Source organism: Phyllobates terribilis, unplaced genomic scaffold, assembly GCF_046119375.1.
Source record: "Phyllobates terribilis strain yellow unplaced genomic scaffold, ASM4611937v1 Scaffold_721__1_contigs__length_756350, whole genome shotgun sequence".
Lineage (NCBI taxonomy): Eukaryota > Metazoa > Chordata > Amphibia > Anura > Dendrobatidae > Phyllobates > Phyllobates terribilis.
In genome coordinates, this window is record NW_027363481.1 from 328,739 (window position 1) to 350,344 (window position 21,606).

A 21,606-nucleotide genomic window follows, 5' to 3' on the forward strand; every position below is an offset into this window, starting at 1 on the left:
GAGATCTGGGTACCCTTGTTTTCCCCTTAGAGAACACTCATATATATTTTACCAACGCATTACCTATACAGTGTACAGTTTCTCTTCTTACAAGAGCAAAGAGAAATCTCTCAGACTTAATGCATATACAAACAGTTAACAAACGAAACCTTTAACTAAACTCTGATCTCTGGCCACAGGGTTTGATCAGCTTCTCCTTCTCACCAAGCTCTCCTGCACATCCAGGTGTCAGCAGGAATTAGAATCAATCTCAGGTCTCAAAGTGTAGTTCACAACAGGGCTCCTTTGTAGTATCCACGTGCACAGTCTTAGTATACCAGATCCTTCACAATCTCTGGATCAAGCCTGCTCAGTCCATCAGCAGTGATATACACCAGGCAGTTCTCAGCACACTGGAATCACTAACTAGCTTTCCCTAACTGACTACACAGTTGGTCACATATCTCAGTTACTCACAAGGCACAGCTTCTCCTTGAAGACAAAGTCTGGCTCCAGTCTGTATAAGCTCTCCAACGTCAAACAGCATTAGACGCACGTCGCCTTCTCTCTCTCTGGACTTCCTGGATCTCTCTTTTCCCGGGCTTTTTTTTAACTTGTTTCTTGCTGACCCCTAATGGCCGGACTAAGTCATTGCAGGGAAATTTACACTGTCATAACTATGAGCTCATTGCTAGAAAGACATGTCAACATGTTACACATGTAATGCCCATTCGAGGGTCACAATAGCTCAAGTATCACACTGACGGCAGGACCAGTGGAAGAGCGTTGTCTGTGCTGGTGTTCAGTAATGAAGAGGACTGAAGAATGAGGAGAGATGAGTATCTGTATGTCTGGTCTGGGGGTCCGTGTTTGTCTAGGAGACAGGGTCTGAGGTCTATAATTAGGGGATTTGGTGTGGGGTCTGTATTTATCAGGGGGGGCTCCGGTCTGGGGTCAGTATTTAGGAGGTTTGTATTAATTTAGGGGTCTGGTCTGGGGACAGTATTCAGGAGCTCTGGTCTAGGGTTTGTATTTAGAGGTTTGGTCTGGGGTTTGTAGTTAGGTGGTTTGATCTGGGTTATGAATTTATTTGGGTGCTCTAGGTCTGTATTGCTGAAGGGGGTTTGGTCTGTGTGGAACATTTCTGGGTTTCAGCTGTCTATTAGGGGGTTAGGTCTTGGGTCTGTATTTAGGATGTCTGGATTGTGTATTTATTTAGGGTTTCTGGTTTTGGTTTTAGGGTCCGTAATACTTTAGTGGGTCTTGTCTGAGACTTTTTTTACATCAGAGGATCTGGTTTGGGTGTCAGTATTTATTTAGGGGTCTGAGATCTATAATCAGGGGAACTGGTGTGAGGTCTGTTTTTATACTGGGGGCTTGCCTGGGTTTTGCATCTAGAGGCCTATTCTGAAGTCATTAATTTCAATGGTGTGGTTTGGGAATAGAAAGAGAGACACACTATGTTGCACACTACACGTGGCATTGAAATTTTAACCACACCCTAGTCACACCCTAAAGCCACACCCATTTATCATTTCTTATACCCTGGTAGGTGGAGATGTCAGTAGGGTCATGGTAGAAGTGATGGACATTTAGTAGATATCCAGGACTGCAGGATGTAGACCCAATTCTGGGACTTTCCTGCTAAATCCCCTATGGATTTAGGAGTCTGCAGCAAACTACACAATAATATTTATGCATTTTCCTCCTTATTTTAGCAGTGTTTTTATTGTGCTTTTTATTGTACAGAAAATCTTTAATTCTACAATTATAAAAGTAACTATGTTTTATTAAAAAAATACATTTTTTTCAGGCTCCACATAAAAGCATCTATCGAAAAAAAAGCACCAAAACAGCCCAATTCAGTAGCATCTTTAGATGCAGAGTGGGTGGTAGTTTAATGAAATCACGTACACTTTGCATTTCATGCTGCAGGTCTCCTTAGAGAGGGAAAATCATCACAGCTCAGGTAACATTTATAGGACTCAAGCCGTGGGAGGTCTGCAGTATATACATCAAAAAGGAGACACCGAGACTGCTGTTTATACATCACATTGGAGACACTGAGACTACAGTATATACATCACATAGGAGACACTGAGATTGCTATATACACATCACATAGGAGACACTGAGACTGCTGTAGATATAATGGAACTGCTGTATATACTGTACATCACATAGAATACACTGGGACCGCTCTATATACATCACATTGGAGACACCTAGACTACTGAATATACGTCACATAGGCCACACTGAAACTGCTGTTTAAACATGACATAAAATACACTTAGACTGCTGTATATACAGTATATACTGTATATAACATAGGAGACTGCAGTATATATATATATATATATATATATATATATATATCACATAAAAGGCACTAAGACTGGAGTATATATCACAAAGAATACACTGGGACTGCTTTATATCCATCCCATAGGATACACAAAGACTCTGCCGTATACACATCATATAGGATACACTGAGATTCTGCTGTATACATCACATAGGAGACATTGGGACTGGTGCATTCATCATAAGGAACAAGACTGGAAAACAGAGAGCAATAACTCTGCCCAAAAGGAATGAAATCCTTCATTGCATGCGCTGAGCGTTCAGTAATGAATGCTGCATTCTCACTCGCAGTTTCAGGAAGAATTAAAGGGAAAGAAGAGATGACATCACGTGGGACAGAGGTCCCCACTCCTGCTGTAAGGTGTGGAAACGGTCATTCTATCGGTCTCTGTAGCACAAGAAGAAGAATAGATGAGAAAAGACGGGATTATCTACATGTCGCATTATAATGATGTTCCGCACATCGGGGCAAATTTATCACAACCGTCCACATGAAAATCTGTTGTCGCAGAGTCGCCGTTAGCTGTTTGGAAAATGTAAATTAGCTCTGAATGACAGTTTTTATTTTCGCTGGGTCACCTGATGCTTGTGCTGGGAGATGTCATGTGACGGAATGTTGAGGTTGATGATGGCACAGAAGACTTTGTGATGTCACCATTAAGGTATATAAGGAGGCTCCACCCACTTGGAGCTCGTGTCCCATTCGCCATACCTTGGTGCTGAGATATTCCCTAGAGATAATGAGGTTAACCTTATTGTTTTTGTGCTGTACCTTGTTCTACCCTGTTAATGACCATCGGCTGTCGGTGAGTACCTTGTATTATTACAAATGGCGGATGCTTAGAATGGGGAAGGTGATGGGGAGGGGTCCTGTAAGAATTTACCTGCTGTAAGAGGGGCTTATGGCAGGGAAAGTGGCTTAGGAAGGGGGTGTCAGAGGGGATATAAGTGTGGGGTGACCTCTCTGTCTCCCACATACCTGGAATGTTGTTGTCCCCTATAAAAGCTTAAAATAGGGTTAGATGTCCCCCCGTTTTTAGTCTTTAATCTCATAGATCTGTTCCCCTCCATAGTGTACCCGCATACTGAAATGGCAATTCTGTCATTTAGAGTTTTATTTTGATTAAAGGGAACTTGTCACTGTTTTTTTTAAATGTTTAAACTTTATGTTAAAAAGATTATTTATAAATGTATAAAAATTAAATAGTGTTATTTTTTTTTTATAACTTTTTAATTGTTAATTGTTTTTAAGTTGTTTTTATTTGCTTTTGTATGTCAGGGCACAACACATACAGACTGCAAATACGGCAGCCCCCGGCCATAGGAGACTCCGGTCGGTGTCTGACCCCATCTCCTATACTGTGGCCGGATCAGATGTGAACTGCACCCCCCCACGGCGCATCATGTGTGATACCATCCACTGAGCGGTGTATCTAATCCTATCATGTGTGATACCATCCACTGAGCTGTGTATCTAATCCTATCATGTGTGATACCATCCACTGAGCTGTGTATCTAATCCTATCATGTGTGATACCGTCCACTGAGCTGTGTATCTAATCCTATCATGTGTGATACCATCCACTGAGCTGTGTATCTAATCCTATCATATGTGATACATAGCACTGAGCTTTATATCTAATCCTATCATGTGTGATACCATCTGCTGACCCGTGTATCTAATTTAATCATGTGTGATCTCTGTAATGACCAGTGAATGGCGCAGCGCCAACTAATATAATCCCCGCTGCCACCCGTCCATAGTGCATCTGTCCACATCTCGGTATCACATTGCCGTTAGTAATGAAATGCCTCTGCGCTGAGATCCTAAACGTCATCGTCCCTTATCCTTTTGAAAACGCCCAGAAGGGGGAGGAGAGATCAGACACATCTTGAGCAGATCCCGCGCACATTTATAGCAGTGGTAATGCGAGCTCGCAGTGCACTACGTTTTCATAGCAAATGCCAGCAGCTGCTCCTTCTAGTGTTTAAAAGTGGAAAAAACTTTTCAATCATTTTTCATATTTTATACATTAAAACATTTTTAAATATTTAAGTAAAAATAAATCCTTAATACTTTACATTTTTTCAATTGTTGAAAAAAAAAATTTTTCATGACATCTTTCCTAAAGATGTTGGGTCTCGTGTGTCAACTGAAAAACCAGCCGTTCTGACCAATCACAGCGCAGTTAACATTTTCTAAACTTTTACATTTAAATTGAAGCCCTTCCGTGGTTGGTCACTATGCTGATCAGCTAATGATAACATTAACTCTTGCAGGACTTTTCATACTGGACACTTCACCGTCCATCATGTGAAAAAACAATATTCCATGGACCAAGGAGGTAAATTCCAAATTTCTTCCTGACCTCCTCTATGGGATATACCTGAAGCTTGCTGTATATTGTATCCGTCGCTCTCTGATTAGATGGATTGTGTATTAATACACAGTACTTTATTATGTTTTTTTTTATTACAGGATGACCTACCATCTGCGAATCTCACGACAATTCCGTATGAAGATAACATCAGATATCCACTTTGGCTCTTCCGCTGCGCTGTCTTTGTCAAGGTGATGACAGTACTTGTGCTCATAGAGTGTTTCACCTTCAAACTTGTCCAGCTCCTGAGGGCGAAGCAAAGAAATCGCTGTGATTTAGATCAAGAACCAGGCTCAAAATCAGATCTGACCAAAAAAGCTGAACCTGATGGCGGAACTAAAACACCCACTCCTGTGAACAAATGCATTCAGAAAGAACTGAGTAATTGTAAGGAGCCAATCTGCATCCCTGAGATTCAGGTGAAAGAGTCAATGAGAACACCTATCCTGTCCAACTGTCCTAGTCCACCTATGCCTCCAGCTTCTCAGGATGCAAAGGAGTCTTCCAGATGCAAATATAATGTGGCATTCAGTAATATTGTTTGGTTCCGTTATATACCTAATAACAACAGTGGTATAAAAGCTCAAAGGTCTAATCATCACCCAGAGAGGTTTCTGATCCGTCAAAGAAAACAACAAACCAGAATTCCAGAGCCAAGAACTCCAGAGCCGAGACCAACAGAGCCAAAAACATCAGAGCCTAGAATGCCCACAACACTACAGCCCAGGAGAAAGAGATTTTTCTGTAGGTGTTTAAGAGGCGTGGAAGATTGAGGAGGAAATAACTGTCTATAGTTCCCGTCTCTTCTGTTTCCAGTCCATCACGGGTTTGAATAATTCCTCCCGATGTAATCAACATCTCAACACCTCTTTGTCTCCTCTAGACAACACCATTGAGTTAGGAGGTACTTTTCCATCAGCAAACTTAAAGTTCACATCCTACAGATGATAAGAAACCTGACGCTCAGACCAATGAATGGCTGTATGCCAGAGAGTGATGACCTATTGATGGTCCATAGCCGGAGGGTCATTACTTATTGATGGCATACAGCCAGAAGGTCAAGAACGTTTGATGGCACTAAGCCAGGTCCCTCACTGATAACAAGGGACCCTAGTGAATACCAGTCATCTGGAACATACATACCCTGACTATATAGTTAATCCATCTCACCCTATACAATTGGGGAGGACACTTCTACCAGTGTCCACATCAACATTGACCTTCCATGCCTAATGCTGTTACACTGGGGGTATGTGGTCTATAAAACTCCATACAGGCATGGACAAACACCGCCACAGAAGAGGTAACATATGCCTACGATACACTCGGACTGTCCCCACTCAGTGAGCTCCAACCTCACCAAGAACATACAGTGAAATAGCTGATAAAAATGTTTAGTATACTGTTTGAGTATTGATATGAGCTTGCTAACTATTATCTTGAAAATAGCAATGTCTCCATAAAGTGAAAACCAATGATGATGAAAATCATCAAGATAGTGTTGTAAGGTGGCAGCTGGACAAGTCCTGGATGGAGTGTATGTATCACCGAGGTGCCTGGCCTTGGTGATATGAAACCTGGAGAGAAAGCTCCAGCACTGATATTGCTGAGAGGTTTATTTAATGAGACAGCATGGGTCCAGGTTTTTAGGAGCGACTGGAAGAGCAGGACGGGACTAGTCGCTCCCATCCTCCAATCCAGGAGATGCAGCTGACTTAATAGAGGAGCTGAGCTGCTCATAGTGATCTGTTAGTCAGGAGTAGAATAGAAACACTTCTTAGTGCTGGCCTCTCAGAAAGGACAAGAGAGATTGAGACTGGAATTTACTGTTAAAAGGGTGAGTCCATACAGCAGTGTGGAATATTCTAGTTTATTTTCACCTTTACTTCGGGAAAAGGCAATGTGTTTCGTTTAACCTGGACATTTTATGAACTATAATAAAATAGCCTCTTTTCCCAATGAGACTTTTTGCCTATGTGAACGCTACCAGCTGCCTGAAAGTGAGTAAATCTCCACAATGTGTATCTAATGCCCGTCTCATACCTGGCCATTCATAATGAAAGTCTGATTCTGTATTGGATTTCACTAACAATGCACCCACTAGCCAGAAAAATTGATATGCCTCCTCCTTTGAAATACAATCATTGACTGAGGCCCCGAGGGTAAGAAAGATGATGGATTAGGCAGAATTTACCTCCTTTTCGGAGACCATTCTCAATGGTGATACTCTAAAATCAGGAAAGGAGGGCACTTGTCACACGACATGATGAATAGAAGAAGCAATGGCTCTCGTACAGGAGCAAGTGCCAGTGGGCCTTTGCGGTGAAGTTCCGGACTGGGAACCAGCTCCAGCAGCATCTGAGTGAAAGGGATGCTGTCTCCTCTTAGCTAAAATAAGTTGCATCCAGACATCAGCGGCTTTTAAAGACCGACCAACTTATGGACTAAACTCTTCTTCATTACACCACAAGGCTGGTCCACCATGCAGAAGGACTAGGTGGACAACATGAGGCTTGCTCTGATGGCTAACCAGCTTAGTTTCCCAAAATGATCAGGTGATGTTTCTTTCTATACTGATCGAAAGCCGTAGTTCCTAGTCTACGCAATCCCGGACGTCCATAGCTTATTTTCCTTCTCCAGAGCCTGCAGTATGTCAAGGAATCATCTGGCGGCAACATGCAAATGAACTGCTACACATGAGTTGTCCACATGTACCACTCGTCACCACCACGACCAGAGCTTTCAGGTGCCACCCACAGAAGTAAAAGATTTTGACCCAGAGGATCTTATAGCTGCACATCACCTCCCTAATGTTTCACCGATAACAAGGGGACTTGATGAATACCAGTCATCCTGAACTATCCAATGACTATCCACTAGTTACTCCACCTCACTCAATTCCATCGGGGAGGACATCTCCACCAGTGTCCACAGTAAGGCTGGACTTTCTCTTATCATGACAGCAGATTAATAAAAATCATAAAGCTGTAAAAGTATTGAGTCATTTATTTTATAGACGTAGAAAGAATAATATATAGATAGAGGGCGCATAAGACAAGTAACTATAGGAAACATCCTGTATGTTACATGTCGCCTGACACATGACATAGAGTGACTTCTGACGTTCGTGATAAACCTGGACAAAATGATGCCATTTTTTATGCCACTGTCATTTGAACTCTCTATGACCTACATGCCCATATAGATGTCTTAGAAGGGTTGATCCCACTGATAGATTCCCTTTAAAGGGAACCTGTCATGTCAAAAATGTTATTAATCGGCAGATATGAGATTAATCTGTAGGTTAATAGCATTCTATAGCTGTGTGGCCACCGTACTGGAAGCCCGGCTACCTGGAGGAAATTAACTTTTTTCTCCGGCAGTCTCCGGCTTTCAGTCATAGAGGTGCAGTTTCAGTCACCGCTCACTACATAGAGAGCAGCGACTGTAACCACATCCCATCACTGACTGACAGTGGGCTCCCCAGTGCATCAATACAGAGCCACCTGTCAGTCAATGCCGGGGTGCGGTTACAGCTGTGGTGATTGAAGTTGTTCTGGTTGCTCCTCCATGACTGAAAGCCAGAGGCTGCTGGGAGGAATGAAGTTAATTTCCTCCAGGTAGCTGGGTTTCCAGTGCAGTGGATGCAAAGCTCTAGAATGCTAATAATCTACAGAATCACCCCATGTCTGCAGAATAATAGCGTTTGGGGACATGACAGGTTCCCTTTAACTGAATGCAAGTAAGTGCAGAGCAGAGATGCAGTCCCCGTCCCCCAAAGAGGAGCAGCTATGGAGCAATGAAAACGCAAGAGAGAAGACATCACGTAGAATGAGTGGAGGTTGGGATACAGCCCCTTGAATTGGGACAGTCCCACAGCATCCGGGACGGTTTGGAGCTATGCATACGTGCACACATTCACTACATATAGGCATACGAACATAATCATTACATACATGCTCATAGGATCACTACATAATATGTACACAGTGAAACATTCACTGCACACAGGCATGTGACGCACCCCCTGAGCCGTGGGGTACTCGGTGCCGGGCCGGTCGTTGCTAGGGGAGATGTCACAGTGGCGGTGACCCGGTCCGTGACCCAGGGCGGTCAATAAAAGGGGATATTTACAGGGGATTTATAGTTTTTATATACAGTTCGTGACGCCTCCTGTGGTATGCGGCTATGTGGAGCCGCAGCTGCGGAGCAGATCCTCTGGAGCTGGTGTGAATGCAGCAGAGTTGGTTTAGCTCTCCACAGGTAGAGCTTAGCTCCAGGGCAGTGTAGATGTTGTTGTTATGAAGTAGCACTCGTGGTGCAGTGTAGTGCAGGGAGTGATGGCGCAGAAGCAATAACTGACAGAGACGGTGGGGTGCAGTCTTCAGGGCTTTACTCACGATTTTCAGACTTCAAGTTACCAGGGCCAGGGTAACCTCCCACGTCATCCTGTGCTTACTCAGGGAGGGTTTCAGCCAACCTCACACCTAGTGTCCCAATCCAGTGACCACGGACCTTGTCGGGCGACGTCTTCTCTGTCCCCTGGGTCCTCTATGGCTACCTTCTTGGTGAGACTGATGTGGATTGTAGCTGCAGTACCTGAAATCCTACAACCTCCGGGTTTCCTAGTTGAGACTTGAAGAACTCTGCTATTTTAGGGACCGGTCCCCTCTGTGCGACCTGATCCCTCCACCGCCTGGCAGATTCGGGCGTACAGGTGGCCTCCAGCACTTCTCGTACCCCTGGGGTCCCTTCCACGTTCCTGGAGCCTTTCTCCCACTCCCCTCCTCCTCAGTCTGTCCTGGACCTCTCTCCAGGCCCTCCTCCTGAGCAGAGCTCCTGCTCCCTCTACTTCTCCTCTCAGACTGAACTGTCCTTTCAAGATGGCTTCTCTATTTATATCATTCCTAACAAGTGCTCCCCTGATTTACTACCTCCACCCACACCCACTACATGGTTCCCCCTCTCTTGGTTCCCCCCACTCCAGCCAGGGACAGGGCTCAGCAGGAAGCGCGACACATCTTGCCCTTCCAGCTGGTCTGGAGTAGTGTAGTGTTGGATGCAGGTGTTAGGGTCCCGGGCTGTACTCCTTCCTTACCTGAGAGTGAGATACCACACCTCTGGGTGAGATGCAGTACCTCTTTGGCGACTGAACCCTCAGGGGCGCCACACATGCACATATGTATTTACATAGTAATGACATCAGGGGTGGATTAGATTCAGAGATTCAAGGTCTAGATAATGTGGGACATCTTCTCCACAACATTAACTTTACAAGGAATCACATATATTATTTGGAAGAGTTTGATGCAGTTGTTGATTCAATTACAGGAATGATAAAAAGTATAAGAGACGGATAATTCTCTCTTTCTCAATTCTCCCATGTTTGTCTAAAAAAATATATATAAAGAAAAAACACCAAAAACATCTGATTTCTGCTAAGAAGTTCTTGAGTATAAGTGCTCATCACAAGGGACAGTGTGGAATCTCAGAAAACGTCAATTTTGGGGTCCCCAATACAGGACATATACATAATAACCTGATACCACTAAAACGCACACATGTAACTCTGTCCCACCATAGCACACGTATATAATCTAACCCTACTGCTTGCACACAGAACCATACGGCCCACACATAACCTGGGGCAAGGGATCTGTATTTATTTAGGGTCTCCTGAGTCAGTATTACTGCAGGGGGTCTAATCTGGGATCTGCATTTAGAGAGTCTGGGGTTTGACTTTAAGGGGTTTGGTGTTGGGTCTGTATTTATTTTAGGGATTGGTGTTAATTTGTGGGTGCAGGTTCTGTACTCAGGGATGTAGTCTGAGGTCTGAATTTAAGGGGTCTTTTCCCGCCAAGGCCCCCGAAAGAGTCAAGCCAATAAAATTTCAAAAGCGAAAGATCTCAAAATCTCAAAACCAGCCGCATCTCAAAAAAAAACCCCTCAAATTGTTGCAGACAAGGACAAGAATGGAAAAAAGGAGAAAAGCAAAACCCCAAACAAGAAAATAATTAATACAACACCTCAACCCACTGAGGCATCCTCAGCACAAATTAATGTTGAAACGTAACCCCTTCCTGGTTGAGCATACACTACCAATAGATAACCTTAAACTCACAGTATTCTGTAAGTGCCAGGCACAGAATTTGCTCCAATCTCAGCTGTATAACCCCTTAGATGATGTAGTAAATCATAGCTGAAGCATCTAAGCGGTCAAATAGAGTTAGAGGATGTCATCCGGCACTGGTGTCCGTGAGGTGCCCCCGAGTCAGTCTGACATCTTTCCTCTTCCATTAGGACCAGCCTATGACAAGAACAGTACAGTACAATACAGAAATATTATTAGAGATGTGATCAATCAAGTGGTCAAGTCCCAGAGTAGGATTAAAGAAATGCTAAAGTTTTTTTGAACAAAAGGAAAAGTCCCAAGTCAGAAGGTACTTCTCCCTTGTACAAAAAGCCTTATCATGGGTAACAAAATATTAAAACAACTAAGCTACATTGGCGTATCCTTAAGATTATAAAATTGTGACAAAAAAAACCCAAATTGATGAATAATGCTGATTCCTTATCATAAAATGGTCCTTACTCCTATTTTTGATGGTTATCTCATCCTATCACCTAGAAATCTTTTCTGCTTCTTTATTCTTGTGGTTCTCCAATTTGGACAATCTCTACTTGCTAGAAAAGTCTCTTTACAATAAACCTGATCACAAAGTCCCCTCTGCCTGCTGGGACCCCGAGCGTTAACCTGTTATCTTTAGGGAGGTTGTCGGTAAGTGTTCAAGTTCTCTGCAGTGCCTCCACAGGGGAAATGAAGCATTACACAGTTATCATTGACATTGAAGTGTTGTCTGCGTAAAAGAGAACAGGACAGGTCCTCCAGAGACAATAGCTGTTATTATCTGAAAAATAAACATTTAAAGCCGTTCTCGTATATGCAAATGTACCTTCATAGCCCGAGGGGGCATTTCTTCAGTGAGAGCAGTCTGGCTTTACACCCTGTAATCATGCCCCTTGGACGTAATTCACACCATCCTGACATCTTCTGTTCTGTGCTTAGGAAACAAGGATATTGTACTCATGTGCGAGACTTCAAGCGCAGAAAAAAACTAGTGTTGAGCGAGCACTAAAATGCTCGGGTGCTCGAAGCTCGGGCCGAGCTCGCCGTGATACTCGAGTGCTCAACCCGAGCAACGAGCCCAATGTTAGTCTATGGGAGACCTGAGCATTTTTGCGGCGGCACCCCCGGCAGTCTTTTAAAAGCCTAACAAGTGCCCAAAACGATAGTGACAGTGCTCAAATGACATGGGGACAGCATGGGGATCACCCCAGGAAGCATTTCTGACCCCCACTGTTGTCAACAACGTGGTCAGAGGTAATAAGCCACTTTTACAGGCTCATAATAAAACGTTCAAAAACGAAAGTGAAACTTTTTTCCTGTGGAATATGTTAAGAAATTTCTTTTCCAGGGTAAAGACTTGTGTATAAGGTAAAATAAATAACCAAAAACAAATATACTCCACCACACCTTGGGCTTTGTTCACAAGTAGCATTTTTTATGTGTTTTTGCACTTTTGTATTGCTTTCAACTGTGACAAATGCATTCACCGGGAAATGTCCTTTTTAACATTTTACAACCTTATCTGGCCATGTGCTGTGTGACACATGCATACAGTGCTGAAAAGACATGGGGACAGCATGGGGAATACCCCTGGAAGCATCTCTGATTCCCAGGTCACTGCCTAAAAGTGTGCCCATCAGAAGTGATCCTTGCCGCATCAGAAGATGCAGATTTGCAACTATCCCCGTGCAAGTCCTTGTCCCAGGGCAGTGTTCAATTGTACCTCCCCCATTCCTTGCAATGCAAGCGCAAATATGCAGCTAACCACCCACCCACCCGCAGGCTGCAATACCATACTGCTAGCTTGCACTTGAAATGGGGCCTTTTAGTTTTGAGGAGGCCGAAGCTGGCCACTACTTCATGGCTGCTTCGGCAGCGAGGTATCCATACTCAGTCCCCAGCCACCCGGTGGCCGGGTGTCCACGCTCGGTCCCCAGCTGCCAGGGGGCGGCTGGGTGTCCACACTTGGTCCCCAGCCGCCCCGCGGCAGGGTGTCCACACACGGTCCCCAGCTGCCTGGGGGCGGCCGGGTGTCCATAAACGGTCCCCAGCCGCCCCGATTTCTCTGAGGAACATCCCCACAGACTTTTCTTAGCCCGGCCTACTTTAGGTCAGCATTGGACGAGCCCACCAGAGCACCAGACTCCTCCGGTGGGCCCTGGTGATACTCTAAAATCAGGAAAGGAGGGCACTTGTCACACGACATGATGAATAGAAGAAGCAATGACACTCGTACAGGAGCAAGTGCCAGTGGGCCTTTGCGGTGAAGTTCTGGACTGGGAACCAGCTCCAGCAGCATCTGAGTGAAAGGGATGCTGTCTCCTCTTAGCTAAAATAAGTTGCATCCAGACATCAGCGGCTTTTAAAGACCGACCAACTTATGGACTGAACTCTTCTTCATTACACCACAAGGCTGGTCCACCATGCAGAAGGACTAGGTGGACAACATGAGGCTTGCTCTGATGGCTAACCAGCTTAGTTTCCCAAAATGATCAGGTGATGTTTCTTTCTATACTGATCGAAAGCCGTAGTTCCTAGTCTACGCAATCCGGGACGTCCATAGCTTATTTTCCTCCTCCGGAGCCTGCAGTATGTCAAGGAATCATCTGGCGGCAACATGCAAATGAACTGCTACACATGAGTTGTCCACACGTACCACTCGTCACCACCACGACCAGAGCTTTCAGGTGCCACCCACAGAAGAAGCAGATTTTGACCCAGAGGATCTTATAGCTGCACATCACCTCCCTAATGTTTCACCGATAACAAGGGGACTTGATGAATACCAGTCAACGTGAACTATCCACTGACTATCCACTAGTTACTCCACCTCACTCAATTCCATCGGGGAGGACATCTCCACCAGTGTCCACAGTAAGGCTGGACTTTCTCTTATCATGACAGCAGATTAATAAAAATCATAAAGCTGTAAAAGTATTGAGTCATTTATTTTATAGACGTAGAAAGAATAATATATAGAAAGAGGGCGCATAAGACAAGTAACTATAGGAAACATCCTGTATGTTACATGTCGCCTGACACATGACATAGAGTGACTTCTGACGTTCGTGATAAACCTGGACAAAATGATGCCATTTTTTATGCCACTGTCATTTGAACTCTCTATGACCTACATGCCCATATAGATGTCTTAGAAGGGTTGATCCCACTGATAGATTCCCTTTAAAGGGAACCTGTCATGTCAAAAATGTTATTAATCGGCAGATATGAGATTAATCTGTAGGTTAATAGCATTCTATAGCTGTGTGGCCACCGCACTGGAAGCCCGGGTACCTGGAGGAAATTAACTTTTTTCTCCGGCAGTCTCCGGCTTTCAGTCATAGAGGTGCAGTTTCAGTCACCGCTCACTACATAGAGAGCAGCGACTGTAACCACATCCCATCACTGACTGACAGTGGGCTCCCCAGTGCATCAATACAGAGCCACCTGTCAGTCAATGCCGGGGTGCGGTTACAGCTGTGGTGATTGAAGCTGTTCTGGTTGCGCCTCCATGACTGAAAGCCGGAGGCTGCTGGGAGGAATGAAGTTAATTTCCTCCAGGTAGCTGGGTTTCCAGTGCAGTGGATGCACAGCTCTAGAACGCTAATAATCTACAGAATCACCCCATGTCTGCAGAATAATAGCGTTTGGGGACATGACAGGTTCCCTTTAACTGAATGCAAGTAAGTGCAGAGCAGAGATGCAGTCCCCGTCCCCCAAAGAGGAGCAGCTATGGAGCAATGAAAACGCAAGAGAGAAGACATCACGTAGAGTGAGTGGAGGTTGGGATACAGCCCTGACTTTCCTGGACAGCGGGACAGCTCCCTTGAATCGGGACAGTCCCACAGCATCCGGGACGGTTTGGAGCTATGCATACGCGCACACATTCACATTCACTACATATAGACATGTGTACATAATCATTACATACATGCTCATAGGATCACTACACAATATGCACACAGTGAAACATTCACTGCACACAGGCATGTGACGCAGCCCCTGAGCTGTGGGGTACTCGGTGCCGGGCCGGTCGTTGCTAGGGGAGATGTCACAGTGGCGGTGACCCGGTCCGTGACCCAGGGCGGTCAATAAAAGGGGATATTTACAGGGGATTTATAGTTTTTATATACAGTTCGTGACGCCTCCTGTGGTATGCGGCTATGTGGAGCCGCCGCTGCGGAGCAGATCCTCTGGAGCTGGTGTGAATGCAGCAGAGTTGGTTTAGCTCTCCACAGGTAGAGCTTAGCTCCAGGGCAGTGTAGATGTTGTTGTTATGAAGTAGCACTCGTGGTGCAGTGTAGTGCAGGGAGTGATGGCGCAGAAGCAATAACTGACAGAGACGGTGGGGTGCAGTCTTCAGGGTTTTACTCACGATTTTCAGACTCCAAGTTACCAGGGCCAGGGTAACCTCCCACGTCATCCTGTGCTTACTCATGGAGGGGTTCAGCCAACCCTCAGGTACCTCCAGAGTACATATCGGAACCCCCTTCTGTGTGTTCCTTCTGGCCGTCTCCCTGCACCTCACACCTAGTGTCCCAATCCAGTGACTGTGGACCTTGTCGGGCGACGTCTTCTCTGTCCCCTGGGTCCTCTATGGCTACCTTCTTGGTGAGACTGATGTGGATTGTGGATGCAGTACCTGAAATACTACAGCCTCCGCTTTCCTAGTTGAGACTTGAAGAACTCTGCTAGTTTAGGGACCGGTCCCCTCTATGCGACCTGACCCTTCCACCGCCTGGCAGATTCAGGCGTACGAGTGGCCTCAAGCACTTCCCGTACCCCTCGGGTCCCTTCCACGTTCCTGGAGCCTTTCTCCCGCTCCCCTCCTCCTCAGTCTGTCCTGGACCTCTATCCAGGACCCTTCTCCAGAGCAGAGCTCCTGCAGAGCTCCTGCTCCCTCTACTTCTCCTCTCAGACTGAACTGTCCTTTCAAGATGGCTTCTCTATTTATATCATTCCTAACAAGTGCTCCCTTGATTTACTTCCTCTACCCACACCCACTACATGGTTCCCCCTCTCTTGGTTCCCCCTACTCCAGCCAGCGACAGGTCTCAGTAGGAAACGCGACACATCTTGCACTTCCAGCTGGTCTGGAGTAGTGTAGTGTTGGATGCAGGTGTTAGGGTCCTGGGCTGTACTCCTTCTTTACCTGAGAGTGAGATACCACACCTCTGGGTGAGATGCAGTACCTCTGTGGCGACTGAACCCTCAGGGGCGTCACATATCCCCCTGGTAAAACACAGCCTGTCCGCGGGCTGGAAAAGGGTAAAACACGGTTTTAGACATACAATTTTTTTAGAATGCATTCGCATATAAAATCATAAACAAACTTTTTCTTCCCTTTATGGGAGGCACACTTCTTAAACGTTACTGGTTTCTATTAGCATATCAGACATTATAAAAGCATTTTTAATAACATTCTTCTTCACATATAAAACATTTTTATCACTTTTCAAGTAAGTTCAGCAAACTGCAGTGAGATCTGTAACCAGGTGTCCATCTCACTGGGTAAGGTGCAACTTAAGCAACATGAGGGACCTGTCCGAAAAACCCTCAACGTAGGCCCTGGGAGTGGCTGCAGGGCATAGATGATCCAGGCATTGGACCAATTCTTCGGCCATTCCAAACGGTTTTTTGTTCTGAGGTCAGTCTTGTCATATAAAACCAATAAGGGGCACTTTAAGAAGTGCAACTATTTACAATGGAAAGTTTTGGGCTGCTCACAGTCCTCAGCCTACAAGTTTTTGGTACCCTTACCGGGTAACTAAGTAAACACACACAACACTTTTCAACTTGCAGTGTCTCTGCTGTACCTTTCCGGGTAACTATATACAGTTCAATTAACTAAAACAGTTTAACAGTAGGGCTCCCTCTGTGGGAACTCCTGGTTTCTGCAGGCTGACCCAGCCGGGCCATCAGCCTCGTACTGCGGGGGCATGTCCCTCCTCTCCTTCGCCACTCTGTATACCTGGAGGGCATACCACCCGCGCTCGCCCTTGTGGCGGGTAAAGGTGACACGGTCACCGGGGTAGAGGTCTCGGCCAGGATGCCCCTGTTGAAGATGGGGCTTGAAGTCCCGCCGATTAACAAAGATGTCCCGCTCCATCTGCGGCTCTCTGACAAAGCCCCACCCGGGGTCCAGATCAAACATTACTACTATCCCCTCCAGACGGGGACTGGATGTGGTGGACCTTGCTTTTCGGGCCCGGGTTTTGGCCGCCATGTTCCGGGCCTACATTTGCTCCCACCGCGCCTGCCGGTCATGACGTTCCTTCTCCAACTGCAGGAGCTCCAGTCTACAGTACTCCTCCCTCCTGAGGGCCTGGCTCTGGGTCTCCCATGGGAACCCCATGAGGTCCCCCTCCCAGTTGTCCCACTGGAACTCCTCTCCTCCTTGGCAGGTAACCGGGGGTGCAGGTGCAGGTGTCAGAGGGGGTACTTGCTGGTCTTCATATTTGGCAGACAAGTCGTAGGCGGGGCTTCCGTACACCCACTCAGGTGCAGGGACAGGTGGCTCTGGTAGGGGGCCTAAGAGCAGGTCGGCGGAGAAGGCGCTCGATATCGGAGGTTCCGCCAGGGGGCCTAGGAGCAGGTCGGCGGAGCAGGCGCCTGAGATCGAAGGTTCCACCAGGGGGAATAGGAGCAGGTCAGTGGAGTAGGCGCCAGGGATCGGATGTTCCGCCAGGGGGCCTAGGAGCAGGTCAATGGAGCAGGCACCCGGGATCGGAGGTTCCGCCAGGGGGCCTAGGAGCAGGTCAGGACTCTCAGTGCCCGGGACAGGGAGTCTCCTCTTACCTGCTCCTGCGGCCGCGCCTGTGCCGTCCTCTGCCTCCTGGCTCTGTTCAGGCTCCTCCGGGGCTGGGGCGCAGCTGGTGGAGTGCAGCACTGGCTGCTGCCAGATCACAAGCTTCTCCAGCAGCTCCTTCTTCCAGCCGGCGATGGCATCCTGCTGGGCGCTTTCCATCCTCCAGCCTAGCTCCTGGATTTCAGCTTGGAGGAACTTGGTATCCTCCAGGGATAATTCTGCCATTGCCTGCTCCAGGGTGAGAGGCGTTGCTGATCGCTGCAGGCCATGGACGGGAGTTTGCTCCTTACTCTCCTCCATGTTGCCTGCCGGGTGCGGTCTGTCTAGACTGCTGGAGACTCCGCCCTGTCTCCTAGGTTTCTTCTTTCCTCTCCCCTTTCGGGGGTGGTTCCATGGCAACTTGCTGTCGGACACACCTTGGGGCGGCCCCCCCAGCTTGATGGACACATCTACATACATGGTCACTGATGCTCGTGGCGAGCCCTGCTTTTGGCACCATTCTGGAACCCGGCCCACGATGGGAGGCGGATTCTTGTTGTCTTTTATCTCGCACATAATGGCGCCTGTTCTTCTGGGGCGGGCGCCACATTCAGTATACAATACAGTCTCTAGGCGCACAATACCCGGTGATAACGGGTGGGTTCATATCCTGTTCGTGACAGCAAAGATAACGCGCCCCTTGGGCCGTGGGTACTCGGTGCCGGGCCGGTCATTGCTAGTTGAGATGTCACAGTGGCGGTGACCCGGTCCGTTACCCAGGGCGGTCAATAAAAGGGGATATTTACAGGGGATTTATAGTTTTTATATACAGTTTGTGATGCCGTCTGTGGTACGCGGCTATGTGGAGCCGCCGCAGCGAAGCAGATCCTCTGGAGCTGGTGTGAGTGCAGCAGAGTTGGTTTAGCTCTCCACAGGTAGAGCTTAGCTCCAAGGCAGTGTAGATGTTGTTGTTATGAAGTAGCACTCATGGTGCAGTGTAGTGCAGGGAGTGATGGCGCAGCAGCAATAACTGACAGAGACGGTGGGGTGCAGTCTTCAGGGTTTTACTCATGATTTTCAGACTCCAAGTTACCAGGGCCAGGGTAACCTCCCATGTTGTCCTGTGCTTACTCAGGGGGGGGTTCAGCCAACCCTCAGGTACCTCCAGAGTACATAGCGGGACTCCCTTCTGTGTGTTCCTTCTGGCTGTCTCCCTGCGCCTCACACCTAGTGTACCAATCCAGTGACCACGGACCTTGTCGGGCGACGTCTTCTCAGTCCCCTGGGTCCTCTATGGCTACCTTCTTGGTGAGACTGATGTGGATTGTGGCTGCAGTACCTGAAATACTACAACCTCCGGGTTTCCTAGTTGAGACTTGAAGAACTCTGCTAGTTTAGGGACCGGTCCCCTCTGTGCGACCTGACCCCTCCACCGCCTGACAGATTCGGGCATACAGGTGGCCTCCAGCACTTCTCGTACCCCTGGGGTCCCTTCCACGTTCCTGGAGCCTTTCTCCTGCTCCCCTCCTCCTCAGTCTGTCCTGGACCTCTCTCCAGGCCCTCTTCCTGAGCAGAGCTCCTGCAGAGCTCCTGCTCCCTCTACTTCTCCTCTCAGACTGAACTGTTCTTTCAAGATGGCTTCTCTATTTATATCATTCCTAACAAGTGCTCCCCTGATTTACTTCCTACACCCACTACATGGTTCCCCCTCTCTTGGTTCCCCCCACTCCAGCCAGGGACAGGGCTCAGCAGGAAGCGCGACACATCTTGCCCTTCCAGCTGGTCTGGAGTAGTGTAGTGTTGGATGCAGGTGTTAGGGTCCCGGGCTGTACTCCTTCCTTACCTGAGAGTGAGATACCACACCTCTGGGTGAGATGCAGTACCTCTTTGGCGACTGAACCCTCAGGGGCGCCACACATGCACATATGTATTTACATAGTAATGACATCAGGGGTGGATTAGATTCAGAGATTCAAGGTCTAGATAATGTGGGACATCTTCTCCACAACATTTACTTTACAAGGAATCACATATGTTATTTGGAAGAGTTTGATGCAGTTGTTGATTCAATTACAGGAATGATAAAAAGTATAAGAGACGGATAATTCTCTCTTTCTCAATCCTCCCATGTTTGTCTAAAAAAATATATATAAAGAAAAAACACCAAAAACATCTGATTTCTGCTAAGAAGAAGTTCTTGAGTATAAGTGCTCATCTCAAGGGACAGTGTGGAATCTCAGAAAACGTCAATTTTGGGGTCCCCAATACAGGACATATACATAATAACCTGATACCACTAAAACGCACACACGTAACTCTGTCCCACCATAGCACACGTATATAATCTAACCCTACTGCTCGCACACAGAACCATACGGCCTACACATAACCTGGGGCAAGGGATCTGTATTTATTTAGGGTCTTCTGAGTCAGTATTACTGCAGGGGGTCTAATCTGGGATCTGCATTTAGAGAGTCTGGGGTTTGACTTTAAGGGGTTTGGTGTTGGGTCTGTATTTATTTTAGGGATTGGTGTTAATTTGTGGGTGCAGGTTCTGTACTCAGGGATGTAGTCTGAGGTCTGAATTTAAGGGATCTTTTCCCGCCAAGGCCCCCGAAAGAGTCAAGCCAATAAAATTTCAAAAGCGAAAGATCTCAAAATCTCAAAACCAGCCGCATCTCAAAAAAAAAACCATCAAATTGTTGCAGACAAGGACAAGAATGGAAAAAAGGAGAAAAGCAAAACCCCAAACAAGAAAATAATTAATACAACACCTCAACCCACTGAGGCATCCTCAGCACAAATTAATGTTGAAACGTAACCCCTTCCTGGTTGAGCATACACTACCAATAGATAACCTTAAACTCACAGTATTCTGTAAGTGCCAGGCACAGAATTTGCTCCAATCTCAGCTGTATAACCCCTTAGATGATGTAGTAAATCATAGCTGAAGCATCTAAGCGGTCAAATAGAGTTAGAGGATGTCATCCGGCACTGGTGTCCGTGAGGTGCCCCCGAGTCAGTCTGACATCTTTCCTCTTCCATTAGGACCAGCCTATGACAAGAACAGTACAGTGCAATACAGAAATATTATTAGAGATGTGATCAATCAAGTGGTCAAGTCCCAGAGTAGGATTAAAGAAATGCAAAAGTTTTTTTGAACAAAAGGAAAAGTCCCAAGTCAGAAGGTACTTCTCCCTTGTACAAAAAGCCTTATCATGGGTAACAAAATATTAAAACAACTAAGCTACATTGGCGTATCCTTAAGATTATAAAATTGTGACAAAAAAACCCAAATTGATGAATAATGCTGATTCCTTATCATAAAATGGTCCTTACTCCTATTTTTGATTGGTTATCTCATCTTATCACCTAGACCTGGGACCCCGAGCGTTAACCTGTTATCTTTAGGGAGGTTGTCGGTAAGTGTTCAAGTTCTCTGCAGTGCCTCCACAGGAGAAATGAAGCATTACACAGTTATCATTGACACTGAAGTGTTGTCTGCGTAATAGAGAACAGGACAGGTCCTCCAGAGACAATAGCTGTTATTATCTGAAAAATAAACATTTAAAGCCGTTCTCGTATATGCAAATGTACCTTCATAGCCCGAGGGGGCATTTCTTCAGTGAGAGCAGTCTGGCTTTACACCCTGTAATCATGCCCCATGGACGTAATTCACACCATCCTGACATCTTCTGTTCTGTGCTTAGGAAACAAGGACATTGTACTCATGTGCGAGACTTCAAGCGCAGAAAAAAACTAGTGTTGAGCGAGCACTAAAATGCTCGGGTGCTCGAAGCTCGGGCCGAGCTCGCCGTGATACTCGAGTGCTCAACACGAGCAATGAGCCCAATGTTAGTCTATGGGAGACCCGAGCATTTTTGCGGCGGCACCCCCGGCAGTCTTTTAAAAGCCTAACAAGTGCCCAAAACGATAGTGACAGTGCTCAAATGACACGGGGACAG

General features: G+C 46.5%; 1 pseudogene; it reads right to left on the minus strand.

Annotated features, from left to right (window-relative positions):
• LOC141236823 (uncharacterized) overlaps nucleotides 1–21,606 on the minus strand; it is an 88,488-nt pseudogene that overhangs the window by 22,219 nt on the left and 44,663 nt on the right.